An 18564-nucleotide genomic window follows, 5' to 3' on the forward strand; every position below is an offset into this window, starting at 1 on the left:
AGAAAATGTATTCTCTTCTGCTCCTACATAGGGGTATGCATTTTCCAGAGCAGCATACAGAACTATTTTGTAGGTTCTCATGTTTGTATATGATGTCTGAATTTTCTGCATCATAATGATCCAGCAGTCTTGTATGCGGTCTTTTAAATAACATCCAAAAGACCTCTTCTGACCCTTATCTGTTTCCTGGAGACTCACAGTTCTACTTACTGTAAAATAACCTTCACAAACTCCATATCTATCTTTCCCTGCTCTTCGTAGTAAACACACAGGGGACACATGAGAACCAGGTGGTGAAACGTCATATGAGGGTATATTAACAGAAAAAAGGAATGAATTTGAAAAACGAAGAGAGAACTGTGGTGAGAACTATCGGAAAGTATCAGCTTGGGCTGCATCAGCTGCTTATCTATGAAATCAGTTACTGGTTTTGCTATCTTTTTCTTTATTGATTTTGCAAGCTGTGTCTCAATATTGTTTCAGTGATAAGAAGCGTTTAGGTGTTGCATTAAGGGATATGGTTTCATGGAAGAATATGGGTGGTGGGTGGAAGATTAGACCAGATTATCTTGGAGGTCTCTTCCATGCTTAGTGATTCTGTGATTAGATGTTTTTCTGATAATCTGAAGCAGATATCTTTCTTTCACAATTTATTTTCTGCAAAATGAATACTTCCGTATTTATATCCTGTGAATTTGCATCTGCTATATTAAGTCTTTCTGTATTTTTATTGGTAAGACAAAACAAACTGAAAAGAACAAAAAGATTTTCAGAAATGAAATCTTTATAAAAGCAAAAGCATAAAATATAGTGTAGTAGAATTGCTAAGTCACAGCCTGAAACAGTGATTGAGTATCTGGTAGGAAGGCAGGACCAACCCAGGGGAGCTCAGGTGCAATACACCTGAGTGTCTGAAAGGTGGTGGAATCAGGATCCACCCCTTCCCAGACCTCATTTAATGGTTGGCAGTGGAGGTGGGTGTATCTTTTGCTGGAAAGCATTGTCTGTCTGAGGCCTTTCAAAGGTAAGCAGCTCTTTGCCTTCATTTTTGTATCCCTGGTATTTGCATTTGGGCCCATTTTCATTTGCTGCAGTCAGAGACTTTGGTGCTCTGCTATTATTGTGGTACTTTCTATCCCAATATAACATTGTGTAGAGAATCATTTTTTTGTCTTTCTAAAGAATGTATTCTACCAAAGGTGGAATCCTAGAATTTCAATGAAACTTGTTTATTTACTTATTTTTAACTTAAGTAACTTCAGACTAAGAAGAACACTAACTTATTGTGGGAATTTAAGTCTCAGCTGTGCGTGATTTGGAAATGTCTGTACTGAAAGCTTCTGGTATGAGCTGGATCTCTTATATCCCTCGTAAATAGCAAAGCATATCTATTTTATCTAAAGGAATGTTTAGTATTATGCTTAATCTGTAAGTAAAGTATTTTGATATCTCAACCTAGGAGTTCTACCTTTTTCTGATTCTCTTCCCCATCCTACTGGTTGATTCCATGCATTGAGCAAATGGCAGTTTGGTGCTTAACTGCTTGCTGGTTTAAACCACAGTAATCACAACAATGCTATTATTCGATGTTGTTATCATAAGCAAGATTTGGTGTGAAAAACTATTTTGAAGTTGGCTCAAATTACCTCTTCCAAAGTAGCTCTTAGAGAAAATAATCTACATCTTGTTTAGGTAAGTTGTTTGTTTCTAAAGAAGACCATGAATTGCAGTGCGTGTTTCTCTGTTTTCAGAGAGAACAGTGTAGAGGGAAATTACTGATAGTTAAACTCTATGTATGTGTGCTATACAAACTTCTCAAACAAATTCATTGCTTACAGGAGGTGCTTTTATTACTCAGGCACATAAATAGCACCAGGTGTTTCTTAAATAAATTGAAGATGAGATGCAACTTCAGATTTATCTCAAATCTGTGTGATTTTGGTATTATATAAAAGGCAATGCCATGACTTTAACACACTTCTTAACATATTATGGATTATTCTGTGGGAAATTCCATTGACTGCAGAGGCAGATTATAGTACTAGAGACACTAGGTACCTCACTTAATGAAATTCTAAGTAATTCAGCTTTAGATAGCAAAAAGTAAGTAAGGTGGATCTTGCTTTTTCCTAACTCTTGTTCTCATAGCCTGTTAAATAAAAGAGCTCAAAGAGCTACATGCTGAGGAAGAGAAAACTAAGAGTCTGAAACTATTTACAGTTTCTTACAAGTGTTCTGCTAAAAGTCCGAGTATCTTAATCTGCATTACAAAACCCTAACTAGTTTATTGACTGAAAAGCTAGTTTTGGTTGCATAGCAATAAGATTAAAGAAAGTGAAAATTCAGCTGAGTGCTTGTTATCTGAACCTTTTTATCATATTAAGCTGTATTCTCTTCTGTGTGGAATGGCTTTCCGTTGCGCCTTATGGAACCACATTTAGAGGTATTAAGTAACTTTTTTCAAATGGAAAAAATGTCAGCCTTATAGTAAAATTATGCCAGCTTGTTTCTTATACAATATTGAATGGAAGTAGAAACCGCCATTACGCTGTTGTCACCGAAGAATCTAGAAGGTTAACTCAAGAGGATGAAGACCCCATTTAGGAAGACTCAAAGTGGGCTGGGTATAGCCTTGATACTCGTTGCAGTGCTGCACATAGTTTATATTTCATTATGTGACTCAAAGTAGTGTATTATTTTTGGGTTGTATTAAAGCTGTCTGTCCTCTAATCTGATATATAGAATTTCCACCAAAAAAAACCAAAAAAAACCAAAAAAAAAAACAAGAAACAAAAATAGTTTTTTTTTTGTAAATCAGAAAGTGAGTAATCATTACTAAGAAGACGTGTTCAAATGCATAAATGCATTGTCAGAATGTATATAATCCCTTTTAATGAGAAGGTAGATTACATCTGCACTATAGTACTAAGAAAGATGAAATAAAACAAAATATGCATCATCATGATTTCAGAACTAAATGAGACTTGAAAGTTCATCTTCAAGTGACAGAAATCTGTATGCACCTTTCCTGATCACCGCATGGCTATAATTTATCAGCATTATGATGTGATGGGAAAGAAGTGAGTCTTTAGTCTGTACTTACTGTGCTCACTTACTCATTTCTATCTTTGATGTCCCTGGGGAAATCTTCAACCAACATAGTGATGATATTCTCTTCTATTAACAGAATCTTCCTTTCTTTTGTTACTTAAACAAAAATGATTTAAATTATTGATGAAGGGAATTCTGTTTCTCCCTTCTGATTTATTGTATGAAAAATCTGTCCAACATAAATATTTGTTTTGTTTCTGTTATATTTAATAGTTACTTAATGAACTAATGATTATGGAGGATAGCCTGCCAAAATCATTAAATTCTATCTTCCTGCCTGGAGAATAAGAATTAATAACACATTATTTTATGATGAATAAACTAACTGCCCCTTTTTTTTTTTTACGCAACATAATGGAGAAAGTGATGTTAGATCTCTCTGTACTGTGACTTAATTATTAAACTATTCTTCCACGTTTACCTAGGAAATTCTCATATGGATGTTATAAAGGATATAGTGTAATCCTCATGTATGTAAAGAATCCTAACAATATTTTTATACATTCATGTACTGGTTTCTATATCTATATTCTTTACCTTTCCTATATCTGGCTAGTTATCTCTGTTGAGTCGCATATCTCACCTGTGATTAGATAGAATCAATTATTTAAGACAGTTAGAATCAAAGATAGTTACATGATTTTGAAAACAATGTGTTGTTCAGAATGGCATGGTAAATTAAAAGTTAAGGTCTGGGAAGGATGGTTTGTAATTAAACTACTTAAAGAGATGTTTTGGTTTTGCACCTTGAAAAAACACTTATTTACAATTTATTCCATCAGCTTTTTTTCCCCCTCATAGTTTACAATTATATCTAGTCTGAACTTACCATAGATACATATTATAGTCATTTTTTTAATCACTGGTTTTACACTGTAAGCTCAATTTTTGGTTTGCAGTCAACTCTGAATTAGAGCACCCAGTTAAATTGAGTTAATGCCGATGGTGGTCGTTCCAGTTACCTGACTGTTTGATTTTACAGAAGGTTCAATTTATTCAGATTTCCATTAGATATTCATATTTTTGTTTTGTAATATAGTTTAGTCAAATCACATATGATTTATCTCCTGGTTATCATAGCTTAGCAAGCACTATTAACTTCTCACACAAGGATAAGAGAAGTATATTTTTTGTCATTAGAAAATAGCCAAAATGCTATATTCTAGATGGTGGGAAAATAAATAAAAGGGGAAAATAAATTTTCTGATTTAAGAAGCAACAAGCAGTTGTCTCAGACTATGTCTTAAACTTCAAAGGAATATTATTAAATATTTATATTTAAAAGTACATATGTTTTTCAAATGTTTTAGATAATAGAATTATACAGTATTAACTAGTATTTATTGGACATGTTGATAAGATTTCAGGTGTGAGTACTCTTCATTCCCTGAAGTTTAGGAAAATACACTGTGATTTAGTATTTTATCTATACAAAGAAAATTAAAGATGCAGCCAAGCAGATGTAAAAGCAAGAGCACTGAAAGTTAAATTTAAAATTCCAGCTTTCTCCATTTTTTTTTATTTTTTTTTCACTGAGCCAGCATTGCTGAGTCTCATTTGGTGGGAAATGAAGTCCCTCAGTATTTCATTTAAAAGGTTTTACAATGTTTCCTTTAGTCATGTAAAATCTTTCCTACTGTCTACAAATCTCACTCATGTAAATAATTAGAGTTGATGGTCCCTGAGGGCATCTGAAGTGTTGCAATACCTTTTCCTGGGAAAGTCTCTGGAAGGGATAATGACTTAAATGTATACAAAGTTTTTTTTTTTTTGTACAGAAAGATCCCTAAGTGACATGACAGCATAGCAAAACTACATAGTCTTTCAGAACAGAAGTGCAGAATGAATTTGTTTAGTTCTTCTGAATGTTCTAAACTTCCCCATCTTGCAGCTCTAGTCTTGATTCCCTATTTTCTGAAAATCTACTTGTGCCTTTAGGCATTTCCATACTGCGAAGTGAAGGATAGACATTATTTAAGTAGTTCTGAAAGAGTAGTAATTCTGTCCAAGCAGTAAAGTGTTAGGGAAAATTACAGTAGGAGTATATTGGTGATTCTTTAGGCAGCACTAATTAGCAGCACACTGAGAGAGCTTTTTAACTCTTATTTTTGGTATTGGATTGCTTGGTTCAGAGAACTTTATACAGTGCCACTTGCCTTATAGTGAAATGTCTATTATTTTTCCAAGTGAGTGAAAAGAAGTTGAGAGGAGATAAATCCACACTAAATGCAAAAAGCAAACTTAGTATTTGATGCAAGTGTAATGTCATTGGAAATAACTGCTCTGGTATCTTTATGTCATTCTAGATTGTTTTGAAGTAGCATTTTCATTGTAAGCAGAAAGAAGACTGTATGGGGAGTCTAATTACTTCTTAAAAATCAAGGTGTGAATTCTTTTTGCGTATAGAATGTACAGACAGATTCAACGCAATAAGTAACTTTAGAAAGAAATTTATGCTGGAAAAATGGGGAAGAGAATGTTTAACTCTACCTAGCTTACTAATAAATAGTAACATCTTATTTAAGTAATTAAGATAATAAAACATCTAAGCTTTTTTTTTTCTTTCTTTCTTTTATAATGATTGGAGAGGCATAAATGCCTACATCATGAAATGAATTATCTTACTCTACCTACATTGTTAGGGAATACCAGGAGTTCAGTAAGGTATTCTAAGCAAGATGCCCAACTTTTAAATGGATAATGTCAATGTGTAATGTGTTTCAGCTGTTAAGTGTTTTGGCTGACATTTTAATGATAACTGCCAGAGCTAGCTGGCTAACTGTTTTTTAGATGGAGCGCTTTCAATATATAATGAAAGTTTGTAACTAGTTTGGGACACTCTCTCAAAGCCTCACTTTTTTTGTATACCAAAGCTGAGAAAAACTGAGTACAAGATTGTTCATTTACTACTGTTTTTGTCTGTTTACTATAAGGAATGGATTTTTCTGGTCTGCCACTGTGATAATATATAAAATATAAAGGTAATAAATTAGCTAGTAAGATTAACTCAAGACACTAAACTAGCAAATAATTTGAAAAAATAAGTACTCTTATTCATGATGAATGCTATGCTAAATTGAAACAGACAAAATGAAAACTTGGTCAGGTGTAAATAATTTATTAATTGGAAGCACCCTAATTTATAGAGTTAGTGTTGGATGCATACTTTCCTCTGAGTGATTGTCTTACATTCAAAAAGTTGCAACTCATTACTCCAAACATGTATTTTCACAGTTCACGAATTCAAAACCCAAGTATCTTACTAAGATTTCTTTAAAAAAAAAAAAAGTGCTTCCAATACAGTTTTCCAGTCGTGAAACCTTTAACTGTTCCGTGAAGACTTTTATTTTCATACCAAAAGCAGCACCATACCAGAGCAGAAAATTTTTTAAGGTGTTTTCAGGTTTTAGACTGGTTCTGGAACTAAGTAGAAAAACAAAATAGACACATAGTATAAGCTCACTCCAATCAAATTAAAAAAAGCAAGAAATCCACCTGGATTTGATGAAGAAAACTATTTGCTTTACTTATACTGACTTAAGTTTTTTTAAATGTTATGCAAAATTCGCATCAAACAGGTAGCTTTTCATATGATGTTGTGAATGAAGCTTTTTAAAAGTCTTCATAAAAGGGAACACAGCAAAACTAAAAGTCAGAAAGTTACACTCCAGTGTATGGTAATATGAAGTTCTTAGTGATGAAGACAATGGAGCTCATACATTATTTTTTAAGGCCCACAAATATGCCCTTACATGAAAAAATAAAATGTTGTGAAAACTACATTTATACAGCCATACTGATGGTAGATACAGGAAAGAGGGATTGAACAGAAGAGGGTTTTTGTTAGTGGATTTTTTTTTTGTTTTAAAAAAGGTTGCAATTTTTGCAGACTTCAATATCTTACAACCTAGGAACTTAGGTGAGAATATTAGTGAGAATAACTAATATTATTCAATATTAGTTGTATTTTAAATGTCATCCATCATATCTTAACTATGGCGGAGGGAGTGGGAGTGGGTTAGGAGGAGGTGGAGAGTAAGCATTCTAAAGCAAGAAGTTACAATTTTCAAGCATTTTATTATGTAATCTTATGCTCAGAGTCTTACCAAGAGCAAAGAAAGAACAGCTTTAACATGGAACTAACGATTTATTGTTAGTCTAATTAAAATTTTAATAGTCTAGTTGAAACCTTTTATTTGTAGTCATTCTCCTCTTTTCACTGTTCTTTTGATACTAAGATAATTTTAATCTACCTCAAGAATAGGAAAGATGTTTATGGAAAATCATCAGTGTCCTGAGATATCTTCCTGGGATGAATAGTGGGAATTTCTCACTCTCATATTTGAGTCATCTTGGGGCTATTTAATTTTTTTCTTAATGTTTTGCTTACTTTGTCTTTATTTTCATTGGTTTCCTGTTAACATTTTGTTATTTACCTACATTAGATAACATCTAAATTTACACAGTGGGTGACATTGACCCCTCCCCCCCCACCCCCCCATCAATACAAAAATGCTAATGCATATCTGCTTATTTTAATGTTTTCATAAGTAAATCATTTTTAATGTTCATTGGTGCATATACAAAGTTGTTTGTTTTGTAGTGCGTTCCTAGTGGTTTTCAACAATGTACTTTTTTTTACACAGGACATAAATTAGCACTAGTATTGCATCCTCTCCTCTAAAGAAAGTAGCTTATACAGGCAAAATTGTGATTATAAAGGTCATATAAAGTTCATAGTGATTGATTTATGTTGAGTAATGCATAAGGAAATATTGCATATGGCTATTCACTAAGAGACAGTTTAAAGCTTCATTTCCTTCTTCTAGGGCAATAAAGCATGTATCTGAATGGAGTATTAAATTTTGCACAAAATAACCTAATTTTGCTTTATCTCAGAAGGAATAAATATTTAATGATACGCAAAATTCTTGATTGAGCAGCAGTGCATCACTTCTTATGTACTGGCTTAGCTCTCATTTCTACGTGAACAATACATCTGTGGTTCGTGGAAGTGTACCTCTAGGCTCGCTATTTGCTTTTGTATTTTTATTTTTTCATTGAAACTATGTGCTCCATTTCCTAGGATAATGATTGAAAATGTGATTTTTATGAAGTATCTTAATGTGTTTATGCACTGATGCTCCTTTCTTTCAGGATTCCATCTTAAAAGTTAAATGTTATTTTAATAACAACTAATTTGCTATTTGGGGAGAGCTATTATTAGGTTTAGCATTGAATAAGTGAGATTCCTACAAAGATTTACCTTCTTGTGCTGCCAAGGGCAGAGAATGAGTGAGCCAGTGAGGATGATTCTTAAAAGCTTTTCTTCCTTAAAGTATCCCCTATCTGGTTTGGTTAGACCTTCTCCGTCTGTTTGCAGATGAATCATTACTAATCTTTGAAAACATAGCGTAGGCCTCCCCAAAAGTAATGCCTTTTATTTATTTTCATTGAAATTGTAACAGCTACAAAGAGTACAGTAACTCTGTTTGATAGAGGAAATTCTCAGTTACAAAACATTATTTTTCAACGTAGTCATAACTTTTACCTATGTATTTTAGCCAGCAATGAACAAGAGCCTACATGCTACACTCATAACAATCTGAACCTGCAGAGGTGAACTTCTGTCACTGTTGTCACTGCTGAAATGCACCACACAATACCTCACTGTGCTCACATCCGCTGTTTGGTCTCCATAAACGTTTAGCAAGCATCAATGAATATTAATCATTTTTTTTCCCTTATGGAGGAGTTTGACACACCTTTGCTTCATACATGTGTCCATGTTAGGTGCTTGTGGGAATACAAGAAAAACTGTTCAGAGCTGCAGCTGTGTAGCAAGATAAACAGCATGAGAACCAAGGACATCTCTAGAAGAAGAAACGGCTTATGGCTCTGATTGGATAAGCACCATAAGCACCTGCATGAATGATTGAAGAGTGTTTGTAGAATGCTTTGTTGACATGTAAAGGTGGATGAGAAAGTTGTTTGGAGATAGGAAAGCTAGAAATAGAAAACTTGTGAAGGTATATAAGTGATGTGAGAACTTTTAATAAACAATTTGGATCATTCTTATCTGAGTCAGTGCATCAGATGCTGCAGGTGCTATTTTGTCACTCTGCCCCTCTGCTGCTTTCCATTGAATGGTAACAAAATTTAATGGAATATTGGTGGGAATATCTGTTTCTAAAGAAGGCTTGGGAAAAGAATCGGTGAAAAGAATATTTTGTGTACTTCTGAGGTCTTTGTGTCTCTCAGAACTAATTCTTCAATTGCAGTGTAGGAAACTTGATCAGGTAGAACATTTTTGACATCTTTTTTCCAATAGGCAAGTAGAAGTCTTTCTGTTCCACTTTGTCAGTCATGGTCCGTGAAATACCATGGTCCACCAATACCTCTCTGTTGCTTAACTTAAAATCAATGCATCTTAAGATCAGTGTTATAATTAATGATAACATTTGTGGTAACTTTTATTATCAAATCTGATAGATTTGCTTTTTTAGCAGCTGTCTGTGTTAGCCATGTAGATCCTGTGCAGCCGTTTACTGAGTGGCAAATTGCTGAGATTCAAAATCATTAAAGTGCTCAGAAAGTTCCTCATAAGGCAGGAAGCCAAGCATAAGACAGCACCTTAGGAAGAATCAAATAATCATTTGAGTAGGAAGGAAATTTTTAAGGTTATCTAGTCTGACTGCCCTGCAATGAACAACTGCCCTTACAACTCAAAGGATTCTATGGTTTCACAATAACAATCAGGAAAATATGGTTCTAAATTTTGATACTTTTGAGTTCTACTGATAATATTACAGAGGGAGAAAGAGACATAGAAAGAAAAACGAGCACATCTGTTTAAAAGCTCTCATATATTTTCCTTAGTATCAAATGATTAATTTGTTGAAAGAAAGCATAAATGGATTGTGAACAACCAGTTAATTTACATTTATAAACAATCAAAAATCCTATTGAAGAAGAAAAAAAGAAAAAACAAAATTAAAAACAGCAGCAAGAAAAATAACTAGAATTTGGGTCTGATCCTTATTACAAATTGAGAGTATTACAGATTTCAAGTGTGACTGCAATCTCCCAGAATCCTAGTGTCTGACTTTCCCTTTTTCATTATTGTTAATTCTGCAGCTTTGTGTTCTCCTTCTTTTTTCAGAAATGAAGAAAAAGCTCCCTCAGGAATCAAGACAATCTTAACTATTTCATGGGAACTAGATAATTAAATTTATATCTTCAGGATATTGTCCTTTTCAAAAGCACTTTAATGAATGCTGTGAAATCATAATTTTTCAGTAAACCTGCAAGACTTTAGTAAGACAAAACATGGTGATTGAAAGACATTTTGGCAATGACTTCAAAAATAAATAATCTTTAAATTCTATAATTTCTAGTATTCTAAGAGGAATACGTAATGGAAGAATTAAAAGAGAATAATAAAAGAATTAGGAGATAGAGACTGTTGGAAAGAACTGAGAAGTGTAGAAAGATTAGTGAAAAGAAGTGGTCCAGTAGAGAAAATAAACAACATTGAAGGATTTTTATATGAAAGAAAGTAGAGATGCATGAAGAAGTGGTTTGTCACAGTGAGTAGTGTAAGTCACTGTGTCACTATGTAGCTGAATGTTTTGCTCTATTGTAAGTAAAAAGCTAAGGTTCTTTATGAATGTTCACCGGATGATTGTTGAAGGGGAACCATAATGTTTATTCAAAGGCAACAGTAAGTATTTCAGATCTATTCAGATATAATCAGGAAAAGAAATAGAAGTGATGATAAAGTATGACATGATATTGCATATTAGATAAATAGAGCAATATAAAATATCTTGTTATTATGAGAAAGGTACTTTGCTAGGATGTTGAAAAAAGAATCTTAGTCACCAATCAGGGAAAAAAGTCGGAGGTATAAATGTGCGTTATCCTTTCATGGACTTGATTTGCAGATTTCACTTTAAACAAAATTAATATCCTTTGCACTCTTTATTTTTCAGTATTGACAACTAAGCCTCTTGGTAAGAGTTGCATAGGTGTCAAAGTTTAAGTAATGAAGAAAACATTAGCCAAGAACATGCTACTAAGTTTCCTTTTTGAAATATTCTGTTGTAAGATCTTGGGGGAAGCAGGAAAATCCAGGCTGCATCACTTTCTAAATATTAATATAGATATGTAAATGAGTAGTTGCAGTGGAATTGCCAGGCCACAGCCTGAACCAGTACATGGCACATGAGTGCCTCGAGCTGGGGGAGCCTAGATCCATCCTTCTCTCTTCCCATCCCTGTGGTGCTTCTGGGAGCCCATATGCAGTCAATCTACATGGGTTTCCTCCCCTCCCTTCCAGCACCTGAGTTCAAATTGGAGAAGGCTGCATTCCTCAGCTCACCCTTTTTTCCAAACTGCAGGGAGGGGTGAGTTAATTCCTCTTTCTTTGATATCTTTTTCTGTTGTGCTTGTATCTCAAATAAAGGCTTTGTTTGCTTTATGGTAGTGATGAATAGCCTGCAGATCCATGACAGACCAATGCCAAATTCAAGTGAAATAATAACATTTGGAAGATTCCAAGATGATAAAGATTCATGCAAATTGCAGACCTCAGGAAAAAAAGGAATACACAAGAGAATATAAATGAACTCCCTGTTGTCAAGAGAAACAACATACCATGGAATTATTGTGTTATTCCATCACTTTTTCCAATGAGCAAAGAAAGCTCTCCTGTTTAAAAGCCTGGAATGTGTTTTTTGTTGTCCCTTTATGGTGTTAGGAGTTCTGCTTCATATGGAGGAGTAAATGAATTCAGAGAAGGCAATAAATAAATAATTACCTTGCCACAATATCTCTGGAAAAGTGAATGTACTGACGTGTGTAGTCACTTTGGTGACAAAAAAAGTTGCATATATCACACAATGACTGTAATATCGCCCAGTCAAATTGCATTCAGACACAAAGGAGTGATGGAAAGAGACACTTTAGACCAAGAGGAGTTGTTTCCAGATGATTTTCTGTGTACCTTTGAAATTCTTCTTGGGTAATTCCATGTCCCATCAAAAAATTGTTATACTCAAAGATATCAGTGACTCTGAATGTAACTATCAAAAGAAAAATGTATTTGGAAGCATCCTTAAAAGAATATTTAAGAGTTTTTGAATATCTATTAGACTATGAATGAATAACTTATAATAGAAGGAAATAATAGTTCTCCATTTTTCCACTTCTATAGTAAGATGGAGTAGTATAATGAAAATCCTTAATAAGATTTAGGATGGCTTATTTTGCCTTTGATGTTATTTTGGACTTTACAGTTCCAGTGGCATTGTAGTCTTTTCTGTGAGACTCTAGAGATATGTTCAGTGCTTTGAAATGATTGCGAATAATCCATTTATTAGCAAGTAGTTATTTATGTGTTTATGACTATTTTCAGGCCACTTAATGAAAACTGTACTTTACAGTTCATTTCTCCAGCAATCTGGGAATAAATTACAGTGTCATTAAAGCTGGAGTGGCAGAATACACAATTAATGAATTGCAAAAGTATGCTGGTAAAGCGATGCTGGAAACAGTATGAGATTAATAAAGCTGCAATGCAGTTCAAGGTGGAATTTCTGAGAGAAAGCCTGTGTCACTCATAGTCATTTTTCTGTGTTAATATAGTATTTCAGGTTGATTTTAAGAGTGACATCAAACTTTTTACATACAAGGTGTGCTCCAAAAGTAATGCCTCCTATTTTATTATGTTGGCCCACAACATCAGAGGCAAATGTTAGTGGTATAGCAGTAGAGGTTGAACCTCCCTAACAATATTCTGCTATGCTTTGTTGCTCTGTGACACAAGGCTGCAGGACAGACAAAAAGGCACGTGACATAGAAGTGCATATGAAGCAAAGGTGTGTCAATGGATTTTTCCATGAGGAAAAAACTCATCCATTTGCAGACCAACTGTGGATGTGAGCACAGTGAGGTTGTGGGTAATGTGTTTCAGCAGTGGTGTCAGTGACATGTAATAGGAGGCATGTTTTGGACAGCCATACAGATTTTCATGAGAGCAGCGTGCAGGCCCTTGTTTATTGCTGGCAAAAAATGCATAGCAAATGGTGGTGACTATGTTGAAAACTAGTGTTTTATAGCTGAGAATTTGCTCTATCACATAGTGCTGTTGTGCTCTTTGTAGATAGTTTCTTTATAGTCTCCATGTAAATAAATAGGAGGCATTACTTTCCGAGCTACCAGCGTAGGAGGATTTCTTATCACAGGAATGCAGGCAAATCTAGAGCAAAAAATGGCAGCTCTAACCACTCAAAAACATTTCAGAACTAAGCAGGTAGTAGACTGCATCAGCACATACAATTAATCACTACATGATAAAATTCACTACATAATACAGCTAAATATCTCATCACATGGTACAACTCACCACATCATATGATTCAGCATCTTAGCCCAAACCTAATTCAAAAGAACCTGCAAAACTACCACTGGAAGTGTTAAATAAATTTTACATTAAACGACTCTCTATAAAAAACTTTTTCAATGATAATTTCAACAATATGATCATTAGTATTCACTTTATTTGATAATAGTTTCAAAAATATTGTATTAATTATTATTTAATGATGTAATAAAAAGCTTGATATTAGAAGACTTCACAATGAAATACTTCATGCATGTAGATATCAGATTTTTTGTCAGAAAAATTATTACTGAAAATTACAATTTAAATAAATTGCTTCCTGCTTATTTTGTGGTGTTTTCCAAATGAATAATCTGAAAAACAGCGTACAATCTAAATAATATATTTGATTTCACATTTTCCCTTTTTCAGTAGCTGTGGTGAAAACCTGTATTTGTAAAGCTGATAACTTGATTATCGCATAACCAACTGTTGCTCTAAATGAAGACATCTCACATATTTAAAATTAATAGTATACTACTGAAACAGTCTTGAAATGTAGGTTTTATGATTTATCAAAATAATTTCAACCGATAAAAATTATATAATTAAGACATAAAATTCATTTAAAAATTTAAAACTGCAGTAACAGGAATGATGTTTTTTTGGTTGAAAGCAATAAGCATGTTTTGGAACTTACAATATTTAACTCATTTGAAATATAAAACAAATTAAATCTAGGGAACTTTTCAAAAGCATAATCATTTATGATTATGTAAAATAGAATAGTCAACATTTATGTGTTAAGGATGGTGACAGGAATATGTTGGCCCATTTATCTGTTCTTAATTATTCAAAAAAAAAAAAAAATCAAAATCAGGTCCCAGATTACTGCTCAGAGGTAGACACAATAAGAAAGAGACAAAAAATGCAGAAGTTGCACTGTGTCTGGTATTTTCCTTGCCCTTTATGTATTAAGTTCTTCATCTTTTAGTATTGTCCCATGTTCCTTATTCTTCACTGTCATTATTCAAACCATACAGATATTTACACTCATATTAATAATGTATGTTTATGTGTGTTTCTATGTAATATCTTGACCTTCAGATACGCTTTCCAATGTAATTCTGTTTGGATTTAGCCTAATCTCTACTCCAAGGATAACAATGATTTAGTAGTAACAAAAGTAATAGATTACATATAATAATAGAAATAATAAGGAATATTGTCTTGTTCTGTATTTGTTTAGCATTATTGCATGGGGATGTTACGTTGGGAATTATGACAGTTGATAACAAAGACAGCAGTTTGATCAGAGAGATACAAGCTAGCGTTAAACAAACTGTTTTGGATACTGAATTACTTCTGTGTAATTATAGACCTCAGAGCAGGCTGCTGAAGCCATCCAGGTCCTGCAAAAATACTTACTTGATTCATTTATGTTGACTTTTTACTTCAGTGTCTTTGAAAAGCTCCTCAGCTAACCCATTTAACTCCCAGCAGCAAGCACTTGTGCACACAGGACTGATATGAAATAAGTGGTCAATATGAAACACATTCATTCATAGAGAGACTCGAACTGATTATACTGGTGAGAAGAACTACCACAACTGGTGATCACTGTCGTATCTGTGAAGATATGCATCACGACGTGTTATAGATGTACATCTGCATGTGAAGTATCATAACAAGCAAGCCCACAACACTGTTTATCCCATGGTGAGGGTGAATTTGGCTGTAGATAAAGAAAGGCTGTATGCTTGGCCGCGTGGTAATGCTTCTCTCCTCTTCCTGCACTGTGCAGCTTGCTTACTTTATCTCAATTACACTATCCTGCTATCTCACTGGTCTCTCTAATCTCAGAGGTAGGGCTTCTTTCCTGTTAGCTGGTGTTAGCGACACTACATATGCAGTGCCAATTAACTTAGAGCTATCTCAGGGGAGAAAGGACTGTTAATCAGCAGTCCTTAAAATTCAGCATATAAAATACACATCGCCAGTAACCTGAATAGTCCTGAAGCAATTATGGTAAACCCACAACTCTGACATTTCCAGTCATAGTATAGCAATCTTCAGTTGCATGCCATTTTTTCACAGTCACATTGAGAAGAAATGAAGCAGTGCTGTCCTTTTCCTGATGTCTACTGTTTTGAAAAAAAGGATAATGTCAAGAAAATTTGACAAGATGCATGCTTTTATTTTGTTTCTTAAGGATTTCTTTTAAACAGTTGAATTGTTTCCAAACAGCTAGACAATCATTTAAGGATACGGAATATTTAGATTTTCTAGTTAGCTATATATATAAAGTGTAGACTGTCTCTCAATTTGTGCCATACTGAGACAAATATTTGTTCCAGTAAAGTACTTCTGCTGTATTTTTTCCTTAACCTGTCTTTCCTTCATTCCTTCCTTCCTCCCTTTATGATCTCCTTTCTCCCTCTCTCATCCTCTAGCTCTTCCTTTCCCTCGCTCTCCGTCTTCCTTTTTCATCTTCCTTTTCTTCTTGTCTTTCCCATTAAGAGGCCAGCTGGAGAGGCTTTGGCTCATTCATTTCTAGAAATCCAACTTTTGCCTCTACAAAGAGCTCCTGTTGAGTTTTTGTTGAATGCCCTTAATTGTCTGGTTCCTTATGAAATCACTGATGAAGTTCTTGAGGATAAAGCGTATGTAAGTGGATTCTTTAAATCCATACATTCTTGGTGAATAACATCTTGTCTCCCCTGAATCTCAAGTGCAAGGGAATTTCTTTCAAGTGAGAACATTCCATTTTCTCTTGCAATGCACCTTTAAAGTGAAATAAAGATTAACTGTTTTTTTTTTTTTTTTAACAGAGTTCACAGAATAATACCCATTCACTTTATAAATTCCAACTATGGAATCAAAACAAAGTCAAGCCAGTCCATGGCTAAGTACGAATTACTATTTCACTCATCTTCTCTCTATTATTATAACTCATAATCAATTTTTATTATAAATGCTAATCATGGATCTTGCTCAGGGCTGCTATATGTTACTGTAACTCAAAAAAAAAAAATTATGGACATATAATACAAAAAACAAAACAAAAACCCCACAAAACAAAAAAATCTTAATGACCAGTGTGTTTCTGAAATGTTTGTGAGAGTAGGAAGCATACTGGGCAGCTGTGCTTGCAGGCAGTTGCTTTGATATTAACTTCCTACTTCTTAGTAAAACTGGCTCCAGGAATTGTAGATATGAGTGCCTTAGAATTCAGCATATTTTCCATTTATGTCCCTACATAGCTGAGACCAGCCTGAAATTCTTTCGTATTCCTCTATTCACTGGACAACATTAATGTTCCTTGTTCTCCTCCATGACACCAATTAACACTTCTGGGAGACAAGGTAAGAGCATATGATATCATGTGGAAGGGAGGTTTTGAAAGGGGTGGGAGTTCATCGAGCAAGCTGGGAGTGCTCGGGGATCTGCTGGGCTTCAGTTGGTGGGGGGTGAGCAATTGCTTGAGCAGCATTTGTTATGTACATACATATATATATATATTTGTCTTAACTTTTATCCTTTTTTACCCTCTTCCTTTTTTCTTAATAATAAGTTTTATCTCAGCCTACAAGTTCTACTCCTTGGTTTGGGTTTTTTTGATTCTCTATTCTCTGTTCTCTCCCCCATCCCACTGGGAGTGAGCCAACAACTGTGGTGCTTAGCCACCTGACGGGTTAAACCACAACAGTCACTTTGGCCGATCTGACCGGAATGTGTTAACGCAGCATTAATGTGGATGTTGTGATAGTTTGATAATTGCTAGTCACTAGGCTATTTTTTTTACTATTTGTGAAGTATTTAATTGAAATATTTTTACTATTTACTCTTTCAGAGTCTTCTTATGGACCTGTATTATCTAGCACCTTGCTTGCTGTTTATTTTCACAGCTGTGTTATTTGTCATCTCTGGGGGTTGGATTAAGGTTTTTATTTTGCTATGCTGTGTGGACTTAGCTTGTATTACGACAAAATTGGCAGCTGAGAAACTAATGTGGTGATTGTACTCAGCATTGCAGTCATCTCAGGACGCCAAAAATCGTACTGTGGAGGCTATTTCAGCAGAAACAGGGAAGTAATTATTCCCCTGTACTCAGCACTGGTGAGGTCGCATCTGGAGTACTGTGTCCAGTTTTAGGCCCCTCACTGTAAGAAAGACGTCGAGGCCCTGGAACATGTCCAGAGGAGGGCAACAAAGCTGGTGAGGGGTCTGGAGCACAGGCCTTATGAAGAGCGGCTGAAAGAGCTGGGATTGTTCAGTCTAGAGAAGAGGAGGCTCAGGGGAGACCTTATTGCTCTCTATAACTACCTGAAGGGAGGTTGTGGTGAGCTGGGGGTCAGCCTCTTCTCTCAGGTGACTAGTGATAGGACGAGAGGGAATGGCTTCAAGCTGCGCCAGGGAAGATTCAGGCTGGACGTTAGGAAATACTACTTCTCTGAAAGAGTGGTCAGGCACTGGAATGGGCTGCCCAGAGAGGTGGTGGAGTCACCGAGCCTGTGGGTGTTCAAAGAGCGTTTGGATGTTGTGTTGAGGGATATGGTTTAGCAAGAACCATTGGTGAAGGGCGAATGGTTGGACTGGATGATCCTGTGGGTCCTTTCCAACCTTAGCGATTCTATGATTCTATTAGTAATGATACTCTGCTTGTCTCTCCTGGAGCCAGGTAAAGACATTTTCCAGGAGCTCATCAGCCTCTGTTTCTCTTTCACTTTTCCTTCTCTCCCTGAAGTAGTTACAATAGTTCTTGAAAATTTTAAATGTCCTTGGGGTGTTCAAATGAGCTGTGTGTCAAGAATGTATTTCAGATTATAATTAAACAATTATTTAAGAACATCACCCATAGATTTTCTCTGAGGTGAGACAGCTATGAGGGGTGAGGAGTATGAGATGGTAGGGGTAGATGCCTAGACATGTGGGCACCCCCAGCAGTTTGGAATTTCATCCCTGAAAAACTCCAGAACCCTGAAAAATAAGTCGAATTTTTGGAAATCACTCTGGCAATCTTGGAGAGGCAGAAGTCACCACAGCATGCTGGGGTCTGGCCTACCAAG

General features: G+C 35.0%; 1 long non-coding RNA gene across 3 annotated transcripts in view; it reads left to right on the forward strand.

The window, feature by feature from the left end:
• The first annotated feature begins 946 nt into the window (after window positions 1–946).
• LOC101748507 overlaps window positions 947–18564 on the forward strand; it is a 139242-nt gene continuing 121624 nt past the window's right edge. For 2 of the 3 annotated variants that reach the window (XR_005860594.1, XR_005860595.1), the window contains exon 1: window positions 9282–16860. This is a non-coding gene — a long non-coding RNA (uncharacterized LOC101748507). Of the gene's footprint in view, window positions 1025–9281; window positions 16861–18564 lie in introns of those variants that run through there. The other variant, XR_006939378.1, reaches the window with a different exon arrangement.

Source organism: Gallus gallus, chromosome 5 (genome assembly GCF_016699485.2).
Source record: "Gallus gallus isolate bGalGal1 chromosome 5, bGalGal1.mat.broiler.GRCg7b, whole genome shotgun sequence".
In the NCBI taxonomy this organism is placed as follows: Eukaryota; Metazoa; Chordata; class Aves; order Galliformes; family Phasianidae; genus Gallus; species Gallus gallus.